This window comes from Melanerpes formicivorus, unplaced genomic scaffold (assembly GCF_026170545.1).
Source record: "Melanerpes formicivorus ecotype bairdi unplaced genomic scaffold, bMelFor1.0.p_v2 SCAF_37, whole genome shotgun sequence".
Classification (NCBI taxonomy): domain Eukaryota; kingdom Metazoa; phylum Chordata; class Aves; order Piciformes; family Picidae; genus Melanerpes; species Melanerpes formicivorus.
In genome coordinates this window covers 5013586-5031055 of record NW_027142389.1, presented here as the reverse complement: position 1 = coordinate 5031055, position 17470 = coordinate 5013586, and the positions used below count along the sequence as shown (strand labels likewise).

At 39.6% G+C, this 17470-nt stretch overlaps 1 long non-coding RNA gene across 1 annotated transcript; it reads right to left on the bottom strand.

Moving 5' to 3' along the window:
- Window positions 1-9635: 9635 nt before the first annotated feature.
- Window positions 9636-17420, bottom strand: LOC137450681 (uncharacterized). Its single transcript, XR_010989616.1, has 4 exons — window positions 17156-17420; window positions 14365-14485; window positions 10509-10678; window positions 9636-9957 (listed from the first exon to the last, which is right to left on the bottom strand). It is a non-coding gene; the product is annotated as an uncharacterized lncRNA (long non-coding RNA).
- Between the last annotated feature and the right edge of the window lie 50 nt (window positions 17421-17470).

Here is a 17470-nt window from a genome sequence, read left to right as displayed (position 1 = left end):
AACTTCTCCACTCCCCTTTCCTGTTTTTGTTTAGCTTCCTCCTAAAACATCCATTAAACAAAGCAAGCAGAAAAGTATAAACAAAACTTTTCAAGTGGATGCCAAACAAGCAACACCATGAGAGCTTTTCAGCTGTTTCCACGTGTATGCCATCTTCTTTCCTTTTGTTAAACTTGCTTATTTAGGCACCCTGTCTGCAAAGTTTAATGGTTTTGCATTATGAGTAGTCCCATTTTAGAAGAGGGGAGATGACTGTATGCTAACTAAATCGCTGTATTTGTTGAATGATGTAAATTACACACTGGAGGAACCTCACTTTCTCTCCATTGGTTATATAGATATGTATGTTCTAAGAAGAATAGCCACTTGTTTTAGACCCCTAGCCTCACTAACTAAACCTGGGGCAGAATTTTCACATTAACTGGGTTTAAATTAATACCTTTCAGTAAGAATGCTCACGTTTCCTAGTCTGTGCCTCTTTCTAGGATCAGAACAATTAAATCCAAAGCTCTGTGGGGCAGGGGCTATTTACTTTGGAAAAGTGTTAGTGCAGTCGAGCCTTAAACTCATCAGATTATGTTTGTACACTAGAAATTACAGAAATAGCAACTGACTTGAAACAGAAACTTTTGGGGGGTTATTTTCTGGACATCATTGCTAATAGGAGATTTAATAAATCAGATGCAAACACTTCTGTTTGGCTGTGCCCTGTTAGAGAGAATTTATTTATTTTTTTTTAGATTAATGTGACAATCAAATTCCACTGTGAGGATTCTTTTTCCCTTTTGACTTTAATGTCTTCCATAAGCTAAACATATTTCTAAATGAAACTGAAATTTTGCAAGGCCAGGGGAAGCCTTGCGCATCAACAGCCAGCGAGTTGGAGTGGCATGAAGCAATATAAAATCATAAAGGCTGTAGTAAAAACAGTACCCTTGAGAGGTGACTGTCCATGGAGAGAAGAACTGCTTCTAAACCAAGAAAATGCTCAAGGTTTGAGAATTAATATCAGGCAGCTGTCCAGTTCAACTAAGCATATACAAATCAACTGTATCAATGAATATTATTCTTTCTCTGTAATTGTATCAAAGACAAGGCAAAGTTACTAAAGTCTAACAATCATACAGTAATGTCTTGTCAGTTATAAAGCATCCAGATGGTTTCTTTGAACTGAGTCCAGCAGTATGCAGTTTGGATGTGTGCAAACTAAGTAAGCCTCCCTGTAGCTGAAATAAGTATTTTTTAACCTTTATTTTGAAACAAAGTTTCAGTACTGTTGTTCCTTCTAGACTGGTGTGCAAAACACTGATTTCTTAACACTTGCAGCTTTACTAGGGTATTGTATATTAGTCCCAGAGAACATGGGTCTTGTTTGTGTGGCAAAATGGCAGGCAAAGGTTCTGTTATGCTTGTTTGGGTTTGGTTTTATGATCCTTACCTATGCCCTGTTGGAGGGAAGTGTGAAAGAACTCTTTTCTGACAAAGAAGAGAGGAAAGTCCCAGTCACTCTAGACAGAGCCAGTCAAGAGCGTTCTGGAAATCACTTGTTGCCAGCTGGCATAAATGGGGCTACTGGCTCACAGGGATCCAATGGAGAAAATGATGGGTGACACAGTTGCCTAGGAGAGGACAAGGATAAAAAATAATGATATTTGTTTCAGTGAAGCAGTAGGAGAGAAATGGAAAGGAAAAAAAAGAGTTGTTCCTAGAAGACTGGAAAGCTTTGGTTTATCTTGGTCTGCTGTAGCCAAGCAGGAGGCAGGACAATAAACCAGCAATTCCATAGATACTGTCGTGTAAAGATTCCTGGTGGGGTTTCTTAATATTTTATTTTAGCATAAATGAATCTTTCTATAGACTTGATACAGGTATGTCCAACGTGAGTAGACTAGAGGGGAAAAAGCTAAGTGTTAGTGAAGAACTTGGATCTTCACTGAAATACATGGGAGGGACAAATGTGAATATAGACTTATGAGGGTCAGAGGTAACTGTGGTCCCAAAGTGCAGGATGAAATAATACCTGAGAGATGCCTTTACGATGCACCCTATCATAACAAAATGAAACACCATTTAACCACCAGTATTGCTAATTCTGAGTAAAGGCTTAGCAAGGAAGAACAGGCTTTTTTTTTTTTGCCTTTTTTTGTTGTTTGTTGGTTTAGTCTTTAATACATTGGTTTAGTTGGGAAAGTGTAACCATGATTATATTAACAAATGTTGTTAATATCTGACGTGAGGAGAAGAGACTGAAATTAGTATGTCATTCTTGGTGCCCACATTTCTCCAGACTCAGTAGTACTTGACACTTGTATTCAATTTAATTCTGACATTTCAGCAGAGTGTGGTTTTTTTTGGCATTGTGGATTAAAACTTCCCACCTAAATATCAAGGCTCTAAAATAAAACTGATGAACCAAAATGTCTATGTATCAATAGAAAAATGATCCCTTCTCTTATGTAATTAAATGTATTGTATTAATGTGTGCGCAACGCAGAATCAATAAATAATGAATTACCACTGATTGTAATTGAATGTTTTCATAATTTTATTGTCAGCCATGATAAATAATCAGTACATTTATACTGCATTAAATTAATTAGTGTGTCATTTCTATTACATACATCAGCAGTGAAGTAATGCAGTGACATCTGTTTCTAATGTTTTAAAGATGTGGTATTCCTTATTAAGTAAAAGGAAGAGTTATTAGAGGTATTTCCTGTGATTGGCAGTTATACTGGTACAGTCAAAGAGATCAAATAAAGGAACTTGCACTCTTGGCAAATGCTTCATTTCAGCCCCTAATGCTAGCAAGTAACAATAACTGGAGCAAATTTTGCTTCTTCAGGCTTTCAGAGAATCCTACCCACCCTCCTAGAGAAAGTAGGAGTGGATCTGCTCTCCCTCATACAGTCAGGGGAGATTCTGACACGCAAAATAACAGAAGAGCCAAGCATCCACAGCCATCTCTAGATCCATTTTTCTGCTTCTGTCCACTGCATATACAAAGGAGTTCCCTGCTAAATGCTCATGAAACGGTGCAGATTGAGCCCCTTTCTGGCTGCGATGTTCTTATGTCGACTATTTGTGCTGCAATCTTTGCTTGGAAGTCATATTAATTTGAGATGTCTCAGCACTTTGCTGCTGCTCATACTGATGTACATTACTTGCAGAGGAAATTGGAATTGAGTAGAGGTTGCAAACATGGGAATTGAAAAGTGAAAGAGTAGAATAGAATAAATGGACAGAACATACAGCAAATAAACATGAACCAAACTGCCAGAAAGAGGGCTACTTTTTAAGTGACTGGGGTATTATAAACTAGGTGAACACCTGGAAGCAGGGTGATGTGAAGTACGCTGAGCAACAGCATTTCTACACTACAACAGACATCTGGCATTCTTGATTATTGCTGTCTTTTTCAAGCCACTTAAGGACATCCTTAACTTTACTGTGCAATTACACCATCTTTAAAAAGAGCAATTGCACTGTCTCCAGTGAGGACTTGCCTGTCTGGAGTTCTTCGTGCACCACACAGCATTTCATTTTAATTTACATTTTTCATACTGTCAATGTGTCTTACAACATTTAAGTAAAAATAAAACAATTCAGAACTGCTTCTTCTCAGTGCAAGACTCACAGGTTGCTCACGGCTGATCCCTGGCTACCTTTGAACAAATTTGGGAGAGTGGTCTCCGGAGCAGCCATGTGCAGACTGATTTGTTCCCGTGGTTTGCCATGCACTCGCTGTGGGTTGCCTGTCTGGGCACAACTGATGCCTGGCAATGGGTACATATTTAATACTGTGTTCTCCAACACTGTGTACAGCTCTGTGTGAGTCTGCATCTGCAGGCTTCCTCACTGCACAAGAGATGAGTGTAATTTTGAGCACACTCTTGGGATGACAGTCCACAGCGCATACAGCCTTCAAAACACGCTCTCCAGTTCACACAATCAGCACTGAACTCAACAGCTTCTGAGCTGTTGAGGCATGAAGGCTTTGACCATTTACTGTAGGAACTTGAGAAAATTAAAGCACAAAAACACTCTCTCAAGCAAGGTTCTGTCTACTTTTCCTTCTCATTAGAATTTCAGCTCTGAGTGAAGATGTGCCACTCAATTCTTACACGTGGTCACTTTTTGTCTCAATGATGTGTAAATACCATTCTACTTAAAGTGAGCAGTATGTTTGTGGCATCAAAATGTGAATAGGGCTTTTAAGGTTGTTCCAATGATATGTATGAACACAACATGCAGTTGTTGCTAATGATTCACTACTTTAATCTGGATTTTGGCTATGATTGAGGATAGAGAGCAGTAAAACTGGAAAGCCAGGACCTTGGCATAATAAGGCCCTATTACATGAGGGCCTCATTATTAAGGTTCAGTATTTTGTGCACATTTTCTTCTTCAGGAAGAAAAATTAATGCTATTAGATCTGTATGGAAGTTTAAACACCTTTGTAGCAAACTCCTGTGAACACATTACTAGGTACTCAAATACATTCAGTAAGTCATTATACCTGAACGTTGTTAATATCCCCAGAGGAACAAGATTAACCTCATCTCCTGCTCTCTGTATTTACAGGTCAGCTAAAGAAAGCAAAAGTTTCCTGTACTGTCAGCATCTCAGCCCTAATCTGAGGGCACCACCATCTAGTGGGATAAGAAGGAATTTATTTTTTTCTTTGCATTTTTTGTTGCTTTTAACCATGGACATTACATTCTGCTTCAACAGTGAAAGTAAGGAGGTTTGTATTTACATGTGTAAGCTCATGTGCACTTTTCATTAATTCTCATCTCTTCTGTTTAACTGCAGATTAGTTTCCAATAAAAATCTTGAGTCATTTACACAAAAATAGGCTTTCATAAACAGAATTTTATCAATGAGAAAACAATTTCTAGCTCTGCAGACTCAGTCAGAAGTGTCATTGATTTATTGAATACATACTTTTAGTATTTTATTGAATCTACTTTGTGGAAATCCAATTGGCAGAATTATTAATACTGTGAAAGTAATTATCTGGAGTTCATCTTTAAAGGCAATGGGTATTTTAGACAGTAAAGTTATGTGGTTGCAGTTTTCCATAATGCCATTAACTATGCAGCATCTGGTTGTAAGTACACTCTGACCATTAAGTCCCATCAAATCCAAATTTCAAACCTGAATGCAAAGCATTCATTTTACCTTGGCTCTGAGAGGGACCATTTATTGTACTTTGCCCACACTGATAAATGGAGTCCTACCTGCTCTTACTTGTTTTTCTTTTCATGCACTTAAGAATTGGAAAGGAGAATAGCAGGGATTTGATACAGGGCAGGGAGAGGCAGAAGGGTGGGCAGTGTGTTTTCGTTTGTTTGTTTTTCTCCCAGAGAATGCATGCATCTGCAGCTGTTATCCTAAGATGCCTCCTTGTGTTCAGGTCTCATTGATCTTGCTACAGCATTTCACACATGTGGGGACAATTGATTTACACCATTCAGGACCGTGTATCTTTGATAAGCCTGATTGTAAAGGCTAACAAATTCCCACATTTTAAGATTCCCTTGTGATTTTGCTATTTTTCTATCTAAGCCAGCAATGAAACACCAAAGAGTTAAATACCTCACGGCACAGCTAACATTTCGGTTTTCAGCTTCTGTTTCCATGGAAGTGAATGGTATTTTTGCCTCAGATACTACCAGACACTTCAATGCTTTACCATCTTCAAACTATAGAAATCTTATTGACAGAAATTGGCAGCAGTGGCTACTCTGCATTGTACATCAATTTTATGATACTGTCCTTTCCAATCCTGCATCTCTTCTGAAAGCACTATCAATCCATGCCGCCAGCTCCGACTGAAATCAAGCTGGAGCTTCGAGTAAAAATCAATGGAACTGGTCCAAACCGGTTGAGGTAGTGCACGTCATTTTGACCCTCTGATCCCTAGCCCACAAGCCTGAGGAGGCTAGAGATGTTTCATTTGGAATGCAAATTAACCAATCTGCAAATACTTTTGTTTGAAATATTGTTGCAGCTGGTAAAGTCCAGGATGTTCTACCTCCCACACCTCCAGAAGAACAGAAATCCTAGATAACTCTTTAGGAGACAGTCTGGGATGTGCAGGGAAGTGAAGGCCACAATCTGTACAGCTCCTGCCTCCTGATTTCACACAGACTTTGCAGAAGCCTCTCTCTCTGAATTCTTACCTGTTTTTCCAATCCCAAAGGAGCAGGCCTGGTCCTGAAGCCCTTCTGCTACTGTCTGCTAGCTGTTGGTCGTACTTCTTCACAACTCTGAAGAAGGTTGAAAGAAAATAATCAACCTAATGCTTATTTGAATATAATGAACTATTTGCTGAAAGCAGCTGAAGTACACTCTGTAGTTCTTTCTTTATATGAAGTGGAGGGAAACACTTTTCAGGGGACTCATTCTAGCATCTAGCAGTGTGAATCCATTGTGGAAATGAGTCTCTCTCAGACTCACAGGGTACAGAGTGGGATCAGAATCAAACATTGCAGAGTAGGTTGTAACATGGCCAATCATCTGTCTCGCAAGCATTGGCAGGATGTTCTGTGGGATTTAGATACAGTGCAAGAGCCACATGGAAAGTAACAGCATCTTTCTTCATCTTCAGGAATCATTACTGACTTTCTCTACTTTTCTTCCTCTTTCTTACCTGCACATCAAGGTTGATGCAACATACATTGATAACCTACAAAGAAATAGGTGAACTCACATACAGCTGGCTTTATACACTTCAATGACTTTCTGATGGAATTGCTGATGACTTAGGGATGCATAAGGGTGATCAGGCCATGAGTCAAAACCACAGGTTGAAACACCTGTGATCATTATTATTTAATGCTTAACTCTCCTGTAGTTTGAGTTCTTAAAAGTTATCCTTACTCACATTTATAAGGCTAAAACCTTTCTGTACCCCAGGAGACCACTACTGATACCTTTAACTGATGCCCTGAATTTTAGGGTACTTTGCACTGAAGAAGACTGCCCAGCAAATGTCTTCAGATTTTTCTCCAGAGGAATGTGTTAACATTTCATCATATTCTATTAATCATTGTTTGAAATAGGCTATGACAAGATCTTCTGTATTTTTGCCCAAAGTCCATGACTATACCCTAGAGCATAATTTAATATAGATCTTGAAAGTTAAATATTCTTTTTCCCTAAAATGTAAATGTAGCCTATAGCTTTACAGTTAAAAAATAATGTGAGTTCTTTTATATTTCAGATGCTGTTCACTCTCCAAGGAAGGGTGTAAGCAAAAGAATGAAAGACACTTAGAAGTGATAGGGCAAAAATGAGCCTCAGGCACCTATATTCTTGCTATTTTAATAATCAATGTTGACTGAGCATATTGTTGTTATCTCAGTGCATGAAGTTAGGCAAGGGTTCTGGGTTTGCCAGATATTTTTGACCTAAGAAAAACTTACTTGAATCTAGTGTCTTGTTGTGCAATCCTTTTCCATACAAAGTACATGTTAAAAATTCAAATTCCTGAACACAGTCAGGAAGCAGAAGGCTCTCCAAACTTCCAAGTCTGTCTTTTAGCCAGTGGTGTTATGCATTGGTGCTGCAGCTCATCAACTGCCAGTCTTTCTAATAGCAGGCAGTTCAGGGCAATCCTTCCAACAGGTTATCGCCGACTCGTGGATTTGAACTCTTCATAATTGTCAGTACTGATAAACTCACACAATACAGATTCACCAGTAGAACACATACTTTTTAGTGCAGCAACAGTACCAGGGGATAATACACCATTAAATATCATCTGTAATAATGCATATAGTATTGAAATAGGAAAAATTATTAGCAGCTCTGAATACCTTCAGGATATATCAGGAGCTCAATGTCTATGTGCAGTTCCAACTTCTTGAATGGTATCTTTATCTGAACGCACTACCACTGTGGGTAGTTCACCTGCTAATTTGGAACTGCCACTGGAATGGAATGGAATGGAATGGAATGGAATGGAATGGAATGGAATGGAATGGAATAGAATAGAATAGAATAGAATAGAATAGAATAGAATAGAATAGAATAGAATAGAATAGAATAGAATAGAATAGAATAGAATAGAATAGAATAGAATAGAATAGAATTAGAATAGACCAGGTTGGAAGAGACCTTCAAGATCATCATGTCCAACCTATCATCCAACACCACCTAATCAACTAACCCATGGCACCAAACACCCTGTCAAGTCTCCTCCTGAACACCTCCAGTGATGGTGACTCCACCACCTCCCCAGGCAGCCCATTCCAATGGGCAATCACTCTCTCTGTGTAAAACTTCCTCCTAACCTCCAGCCTAAACCTCCCCTGGTGCAGCCTGAGACTGTGTCCTCTTGTTCTGGTGCTGGCTGCCTGGGAGAAGAGACCAACCTCTGCCTGTCTACAACCTCCCTTAAGGTAGTTGTAGAGAGCAATAAGGTCACCCCTGAGTCTCCTCTTCTCCAGGCTAAGCAACCCCAGCTCCTAATGTCCCTTTCTGGTCATACAGTCCAGGCTGGGGTAGACCCTTACCATTTAGAATTGACTTCTAAAGAAAATGTTGAAGTGCCATTGCACAGTATCTGTGAATCAGTTTTTCTGTACAATCTCATTATATTGTATTGGTGAAAACCCCAGCATGTGCATATGTAGTACTTCAAGGCTGGACTTCTTTTGGAACATTTTCCCACCTTCTAAAAAGATTACAATAGCTTCCATGGAAAGTTCAGGCTGAAAAAAGCAAATGAAAAAACCACAAGCACTAAATCACAAACCCAAAGAGAATTACACTGACATGTGAAATGTGTTAAAATTCTTCTTTGAATCAGTCATTTAGACATACAAAGATAATGATGATGATTAGGATGACAATAATTATAATCAACTAAAATCTAAATTCATCCATTTTCTTCTATGCAAATACCAATTATATTTCTTTTCTTTCAAATGAATGTGACCATTTTAAGTAGTTATTCTTGCAAATCTTCCTAATAATCTGCCTCAGCGTTTGCAACAGCACAGCATTCTGAAGTAGGGGGAAAATTCTGGCTCTCTTTACTTGACTGAAGGGTCCATATAAGGGCCTGTATGAGCTATATGGAATTAATATTCCTACAGCAGCCTCAGAGCATGAGGAGCCGTGGCCTGCTCTTTAATTTTATTTACTCCATCAGAGAGCTGAGGCAGTGCCACTCATGAGGTGCTAAATTGATAGGAAAAGGGGGAGTGAACGTTGTATTCCCCTTAGTTCTGCTCCAGAGTTTCTGAGTCATTTTAAGCACACAGAAGCAATATATAATGGCTCAAAGTTTCCTCCCTCCCCTTAGAGAGTCTGTGATGCAAAATAGCTCTGAGAGAGATGGTTATAGTTCTAGAAACTGACAGATGCTGGGGAACAATGAGCAATTCTGCTACTGGAGAAGTGACCTCATTAAAGAACTGTACTGTCCATGCTGCAGGGATCTAGGATTCATAGAATGGCTTAGGTTGGAAGGGATCTTAAAGATCATCTAACTCCAACCCCCCGCCATGGGCAGGGATACCTCCCACTACCCCAGGTTACTCAAAGACTCATTCAGCCTGGCCTTGAAGACCCTCAGGGAGGGAGCATTCACTGTCTTCCAGGGCAACCTGCTCCACTGTCTCACTACCCTCACTGTAAAGATTTTCTTCCAAATCTCCAGTGTAAATCTGCCCTCCTCCAGCTTCAGTCCATTCCCTCTCATCCTATCCCTACAAGCCCCTCTAAAAAGTCCCTTCCTGGCTTTCTTGCAGGCACCCTTCAGGGGAGTGCCTTTCCTTTAGGAAGGCTGCTCTAAGGTCTCCCCAGAGCCCAAATTCAGCCTCTCCTTGTAGCATCTTTGTGGCATACTCACATTTCTGTGAGGCAAGCTGAGCATAATCTCATTTCGAATTCCCTCCTATTTGCCATGCAGCACTCTTGATACTCTCTGGCTTTAAAATCCTAAAGAGAATATTTGAAATACAAACATTTATTTAGCTGTAATGTTGTGAGACAAATGCATAATAAGGAGGTGTTTGCTTTTAATATGGCTTTAGTAAATTTACTTGCTAAACATATTCTTGTCTCTTACAAACAAGACTGATGGCTGCAGAGGCTGATGGCTTTCTTTTTAGCCACAGCCCTTTTACAACTAAAATTTCTCCACAAATCACCCTCCCTACAAGTGAGAAGCATTTTTGTATGTGTCCTCTCATAGGGAAACAGAGTAAGAGAGTCTGGCAGCTCCTCCACTGCCTGTACACGCCCTCAGATAACACTGATAAGTTTTCATTACTGCATCTGTAAAGCCTTAACTAAATGTGTGCTCTTAATGAAGAGCTCTAAGCGGAGCGCTGAGAGACCCAGCACACTGGAACTGGGGCAAATTCAACCTCAAGCACAAAGTGAGAAGTGTGTTTGCTGTAGCACTTTTATTCATCTACTTAGATGATTTCAGCTGTGGCTGTGACACTTCATCTTTCTAAACTTCTTGCTCTCACCCATTGCTTTACCTGAAAATCAGTTCCTCACCGCTCTCTGCTCCTAACTGTGGGATGTCTCTTGGCCAGTTTCATGTTTGAGACCTTGGTGATCAGTGTGTCTTCACAAGAATCCCAGCTTGCAAGAACTCATTTCATCTGAGGCCTTTACAGTCTTTTGTTTATGGTTTCTCTGGTGAAGTCTAGGTAAAAATACTGCATATGAGACACATCAATTCGCTTAGCTTTATGGACTACTTTAAACCCCTCTAATTATATGATAATATTTATGGTGAGGTTCTGAAAGGAGCTTTATCAGTTTCAGAACTTAGTCTTGGTTTCTCTTTTCTTTTCATCATTTATGATGTTCAGGACTGGAGAAGACTACTGTTTAAAAAAATACTCAAGAATCTTTTTGTTCTAGTCTAATCAAGAACCACAGCCTTCCCCTCTGTGGTTGGCTGGGTTTCTTTTGCTTCATCTCCCCAACTAATTGCTGTTTTTTTCTGTATTTGTATGGGCACATTTTTATCTACAAATATACAGCAAAAGAGGTAATTACTCGAACTGTAATGGCTGGTTGTTAATCAGGCAGAAAAGGCCATGATGTAGAGGCTGAACTTGCATGGTGAAAATTCTCTTAACTATAATGAAGTAGAGTATGCCCTAATGGCTAAAGAATCCATATTCATAAATTGGCCACAAGTCAAAGGAGATGAATAAAAGAAATGTAATATATAAAAGAACAGGAATATTTCCAGAGGAAAGAGATTAGTGTCTTACATAAGATACAGTCTCCAGATGTCTTGGGAAAGGTTCATTTTTCCTAAACCCTGAGAACACAAGTCTGAAAACCTCTTACTATGCAATAAAATCTGCTTGAAGGAATGTTGCAAATGACATAAAGCAGTAACTGAACAGCATTAGAGACACTTGCCCACTTGTTTTGCCTTATTGCACAGCTTTCTACAGCAGTCCTCTATAGTTAATCAGTTTCTTTTGTCTCTTGTTTACTGGCAGTTTCTGAAATCTCCTAATTGCCTAAGATTTTCAGATGCTGGAATATACAAAGAATGGAATTGCTAGACACAAAGCATTACACTCTGCTTTGTAGCATCCTGGTTTATAGTAGCATAATGTCAGTAGTTCTTTCCAATTGATATCCCTGCTACTGATACCGGATTTTGTTCGAGCAATGTCAGGAGAGGAAACAGAAGACATTAGTTACTAAAGGAGTATTTTCCAAATGGCATGTTATGACTTAGAACATGTAATTAAGCTATGCAAACATACTTGGATACATATGCAAGATGCATATATGCTATGAGAGTTTATAAGTGAAACCCTTACTAGCATACAGGAGGCTCAGCTGTGTTTGGCTGAGTAGACACAAATTCTGCTGCTTGCTTTCTCTTACAACTTAGCCTGCATTAGTCCACAGTGTTTGTAGAGCACATTTTTGGCTTTGATATCAGCCACTTCCCTGATGCTGGGCAGAAGCTGACTGCTGCCCTGCCTCTGTATCTGCAGTGAGGACATTCCACACTTTATTACCTAGACGTAAGCACAAGAAAGCATTTTCTCAGGTAACTTCACCTCATTGACAGGTCTTGACTTTGGGAGTTCTAGTGCTTGCTCTGAAGAATGATTTAAGCTTCTTTTTTTTTTTTTTTACAGGATGATGGCACAGTGGTGATAAGCTGCATATTCATTTCTTAATGTGAATAGGAAGAACTGGTAAACTATATATAATCTGAAATGAAGGTGTTAAAGAGTGATATGCAAACCTCTGCCAGAAATACCACTGTATCTTCTCAAGAACCTCTTAGATATGGTAGATAATACATTTCAACTCACTGGGAAAGTGAAAGAACCTTCTGAAAAGGAACACATTCCTTTAAAATCTGCAGGGTATTAACTCAAAGCATAGTCACAAACTCCTGGTTATTTCTCGTAAACACATACAAAGAAGTTTCAGTCCTTTGCTGAAGTGTACTGGCATTATTTCAGCTTCAAAACTAATTTGTACCATTCTGTCTCTGTCTCAGCACTCCTAAAAAGTACACTTTTTAATCAAGGAAAAAAAAATATTCAGAATGAAAATTAGGCAGGTAAAAGCCTGTTTTACAAACATGCCTGAATGCTTCAACCCCCCACCCCTACTATAGAAGACAGAGTAATAATTCCTGATATACCAAATTATTTTAGCCACTGTTACAGAACCCTGAGAAAAGTAATCTAACCAAATAAAAACCTGAACTGACACCATATATAGCCCATAACAGACTACCAACATCTAAATCAAGGTACAATCTGATTCTACTACCAGTAGTTCTCCAGGTTTCCAATTCCTAAAGTAAGTTTTCTTCCACATGTCTCTAAGAGACAAGCAATAAAAACTGCAGCATATTAGTCATCATCCTAGGTTCATCAGCTATTTTAAGCCTTCAAGATTAGCCTGTAGCATAAGAAAATAACTGAACTTTTGGGTGACTGCAAAGACAATCTCCTCCTTCTGCACATCTCTAGTTTTAGGAAGCCTGTGAAACTCCTGGCGATCCGGTATGAAGCTTCATTCTATATTCTGCCAGTTATGCTGGGCAGACTTGTCTGATCAAGGCTGTGATCCTGGGTTTTTTCCTCCTCTCTGCTCACTTTGTATAAGAAAGTTTTGACTGCAGTGAGAGTTCTACAGAATATTTGCAGAATGTCATTAATCAAAGACTGGGAAAGTAGACTTCTTGCCTTGCATGCTTACAGAAGGAGAGAAAAATGTAATTCCCTTTCCCCATCTCTCTCTAAACAATCCCGTAATTTATTCCCATCTTAGTAATCACAAGGGCAACTTCAAAATTAGTTTCAGTGCTCTTTAGGTGGAGAATGTGGATTTAATTACTTGGGGGTTGTTAAAATAATGTTTAGCTCACTGATCTAGAAAAGGCCAAGGAATACCCACACTATCCATGGGAATTAAGTGTCTACGTACAAGGGAGAATTTGCAGTTTAGGGTCTAATGCCACTAATAAAATACAAGCAATGTCTTTTATGGGCGTGATTGGGACTGACAACTGCAAGCTCTGACAGAAAGGAAGAAAAGCTCAGATAGTGGTAACAGTGCAGCTTGAATAAAGATGTATCCAAGTTTAGAATACATTTGGAAACTTTTTTTTTCCCTACAGACATTCTTGGCTGCAGAGTGGTGGTTTCTGTAGTTAATGAACAATCTAGTTTGTGCATGCCTGAGTGACTGACAGTTGCATAATAGCAAACTCTATATGACAACCATGCACAACTTCAGCAACATACAAACATTTTCTTGCTGCTTGAACTAATGAACCATTTAGCTGGGATAAATCAGGTTATTCAATAGCTGTTTCAAGCAGCTGATAGGCCCGATCCTGCTGCTGAGCCTTATGCAAACTGGTGCTCAAGTAGAATTAAATTCTGTATCCACTAAGGGAATAATAGAATGAATAATGAGGTTTCACATGTGAAGTCACTGCAGGACAAAGAGACTACATAACTTGAAAAACAATAAAATTCATCATAGTGAATACAAAGTACTTGCTGATTGGTTTTGGAGGAAGAAATATTTGATCAAATGATTTGAGACTAGATCTGGAGATAATCAGAAACTCTGTAATTCTAATGCTGATGCTTCCCAAGCTCTTCTTGGGCTTCAGTGTTTCTACCCAGGACAATAAACCCACAGAGCTCATAGGGTTTTGCTAAAAACCAAAAAGCTTTTTGATAGTTTGGCTAAAGTGAGCTATTATCTAGACAGAAGTAACAAAAGTAGTTCTATTAAAAGTTTGAAAGCAACCCTCCCCCCGCCGTGTTTTTTATTACAGAGGTTCTGCCTGAAATCAAAGGAAGAAAAGTTACTTACAGGAAAAGTCTTTAGGACATCCAAAAGTGGAATCTTAAAATTATCTTTGCATGTGTCTTTGTGAACTGTTACTGCTACAAGTGCTGCATGAATCCTCCACAATATATGGGGCTGTGAATCACTTAATAAAAGATGGAAAAACACAAATTATTTAATAAAAATGGTTTTAAAATGACACTTAAGTCTTGCCAGTGTGGCAATTCTAATTGATGAGACCTAGTTTAGCAACATACAGGGGAATTTTGTAATCAGGCCACAGGATGTGCAGTTTAATTATGTTGGTGTGCATTTCTATTTGTTTCTAATGTTGAGGATCTATTGGTAAAATGAATGCCCATTTTGTGGTCTGTTATGCAGAAAATGTTTAATCCACTGTTTGATTTACTCTGTTAAATCTTCTTTATTGAATGTGCTTATTCATCCATGCAGAATTGGGTATGCTGCTTTCTGTTACTATGACATTGCAATTAAATAGCTAAAGAGAAAAACATGGTAAGACATTTTCTCAAGGTCCATGAAATCCTCATAAAAATTATTCATAGTTATGCAGCTTTACTTCTACATTTGCTGATACTAAAATTGTAAAGCATGGAGAAATATTTTTTGCTGTATGGGGCTGACAAACCTCACAGTTAGGGATCCTGAACAATCATATTTGTCAAATAAATAGTACTAAGAAGAATTTCTGGTCCAGTGGATAATGACTGTCATCACGAAATAGGATTGCGCTGATTGCATCTTATGAATGAAGCTAACGGGAACTCGCAGAACCAAACAACAGCAGGCTGTGGTGGGATAAATACTTAAGCACTTGAGAAACAGTAAGACATTGACAGTGAAATAGCTCTGTTCTAGTGAAGTCCTAGAATTATACTAAACACTAACAAAAGGTTAGCACAATGAAATTCTATTTCCATGAGTACACCCTCCCTCAGAAATAAAAGGATGTGCAAGGAGAATTTGTCATATCTGATCTCACCAACATAGTGATGCTTTGTTCCTCAGCTCAAGACATTTAGGTCAGAATGATCCAGGACTGAGAATTCTGGAGCTGCATTGCTGTTGTTAGAGTTTAAAAAGTGGAAATGACAGCTTCATTAACAGAAGTGAACAGTGGAAGATGCAGAATGGAATCTGCTTTTTTGATTCTGCATGGGACAGTTGAAAGCATAAATATAAGGAACATAAGATTGGATCTCTACTGCTCTTATATCTGAATCCATAGTTGCTCATTTTATCTCTTCCATATTTCTAATCAAGTACTGATGTCTAAATCTCTTCAGTTTTTGTTCTTGTGTTTTTGGATGTTTCCTGCTAGGCTATCTCCTGTGCTGTACTCTGTTCTGCATGTCTGAGGGTACTGCAGGGCTTAAGGGGGTCTCTGGTTTCCATTAGTTGCTTTATATTGCTTTCACTCTTCTGCTGTGTGAACAAGGAACTTGTAATAAGGTGTTAACAGGCTGCTAGCTGGTTTATTGTTATTATTGATTGAAGGTGTTAAGACTTTAATATAATCATACACAATGAGTAATATTAAGAGATTAGTTTAAAGCTGTTTAAGCCATAAAAGGCAAAATAAAAAGCAAAACTTTCTAGAAGTTTCCAGTGTATTCTAGTGCAGGCATTCTGCATTGGGTTATTATCTGTGCACTGCTGTATCTAGCTTTTACAAGTATGTAATCTTATTCTTGCTATTCTTTCACTCTGACTGGTAATATAAGAGGGAGATTCTGTTCTTCATCTGATTCCCTCTTCATTTCTCTGTGAGAAGGAAGAGGCACAGCAAGACTGAAGTATAACTTATGGCTTCAGAGGAGAAGAAAGAAAGAGTTAATGTTAACTGAGAGGTTTTTGAATACCAAGAATGAAGTACAATCCAACATGCAATTAACCAGGAAGGCATGAGATTAATAACTAGCAATAGATGAACTAATACAATTTTTTAAAATAATGATGGCATTGGATGAGTTCTTAGGTATAGAGTGCAGTGATCAGTGAGACTGAGCAAACAGAAACAGTATTGAAAACACTGCATATACAAAGGGAAATAACAGAATCTGTCGTGAGTTACTGGTCATCCAAGAAACTTCTGAGGAATTGATACATAAACTGCAGCAGAAATAGGGTGTTTGCATGAAGGGTTCTGCATTTTAGGTAGATGGAATGCAGTCGTATCACTGTATTTCCAAAGCTTACCAATCAATGCTATGACCTTGCATGCATTCAGCACTGTTTCTCACAGTATTCTTTTATCCTCAAGGTGAGAGTTCATCCTCTGGACGAGCAGAAAACTAGATGGGTAAGAAACTGTATGGGTGATGAGACAAGAGCGGTGGAGCGGTCATGCTCACTGCCTGTGAGCAGTGGGTACCACCGGGGTCAGTCCTCCTGCTTAACAACTTTGTCACTGACTCAGTGCCAGGGACTGAAACCCAGGCAGTTCCACTGCCACACAACCGTTTGTGAGGAGCAGCCAGCACGGAAGCAGGCAGCAGCATGCTGTACACTGTTCACAGAATCATAGAATGGTTTGGGTTGGAAGGAACCAACAAAGGTCACCTAGTCCAACCCTGCCCTGAAGTCAGCAGGGGCACTCTGCACTAGATCAGATTCTCCAGAGCCATGACGAGCCTGACACTGAGTATCTTCAAGGACAGGGCCTCAACCGCCCCCCTGGGCAACCTGCTCCAGGGTTCCACCACCCTCGTGCTGCAGAACTTGTTCCTCACACCAATCTAAATCTGCTTTTCTCTAATTTCAAACCATTGTCCCTCGTTCTACCTCTACAGACCTTTGTAAACAGTCTCTCTGCAGCCTTCTTCTAGCCCCTTCAGGCCGCTCTTAGGTCTCCCCGGGCCCTTCTCTTCTCCAGGCTGAACAACCCCAGCTCCCTCAGCCTGTCCTCGCAGGAGATGGTGCAAAGGTGAGTCCCCGGCAAGAATGGAGACACGAGAGGGGAGCCCTGGCGAGACGTTTCTTGTCTAGGCTGCCCTTCTCCCAAGAACGCTCGGACCGGACGACCCGCCGGTCCCTCCCGAGCCACTGCTCTGCGCGGTGCCGCTCCCCGCCCCGCCAGCCGCCGGCACGCCGCCCCGAACTGCATCTC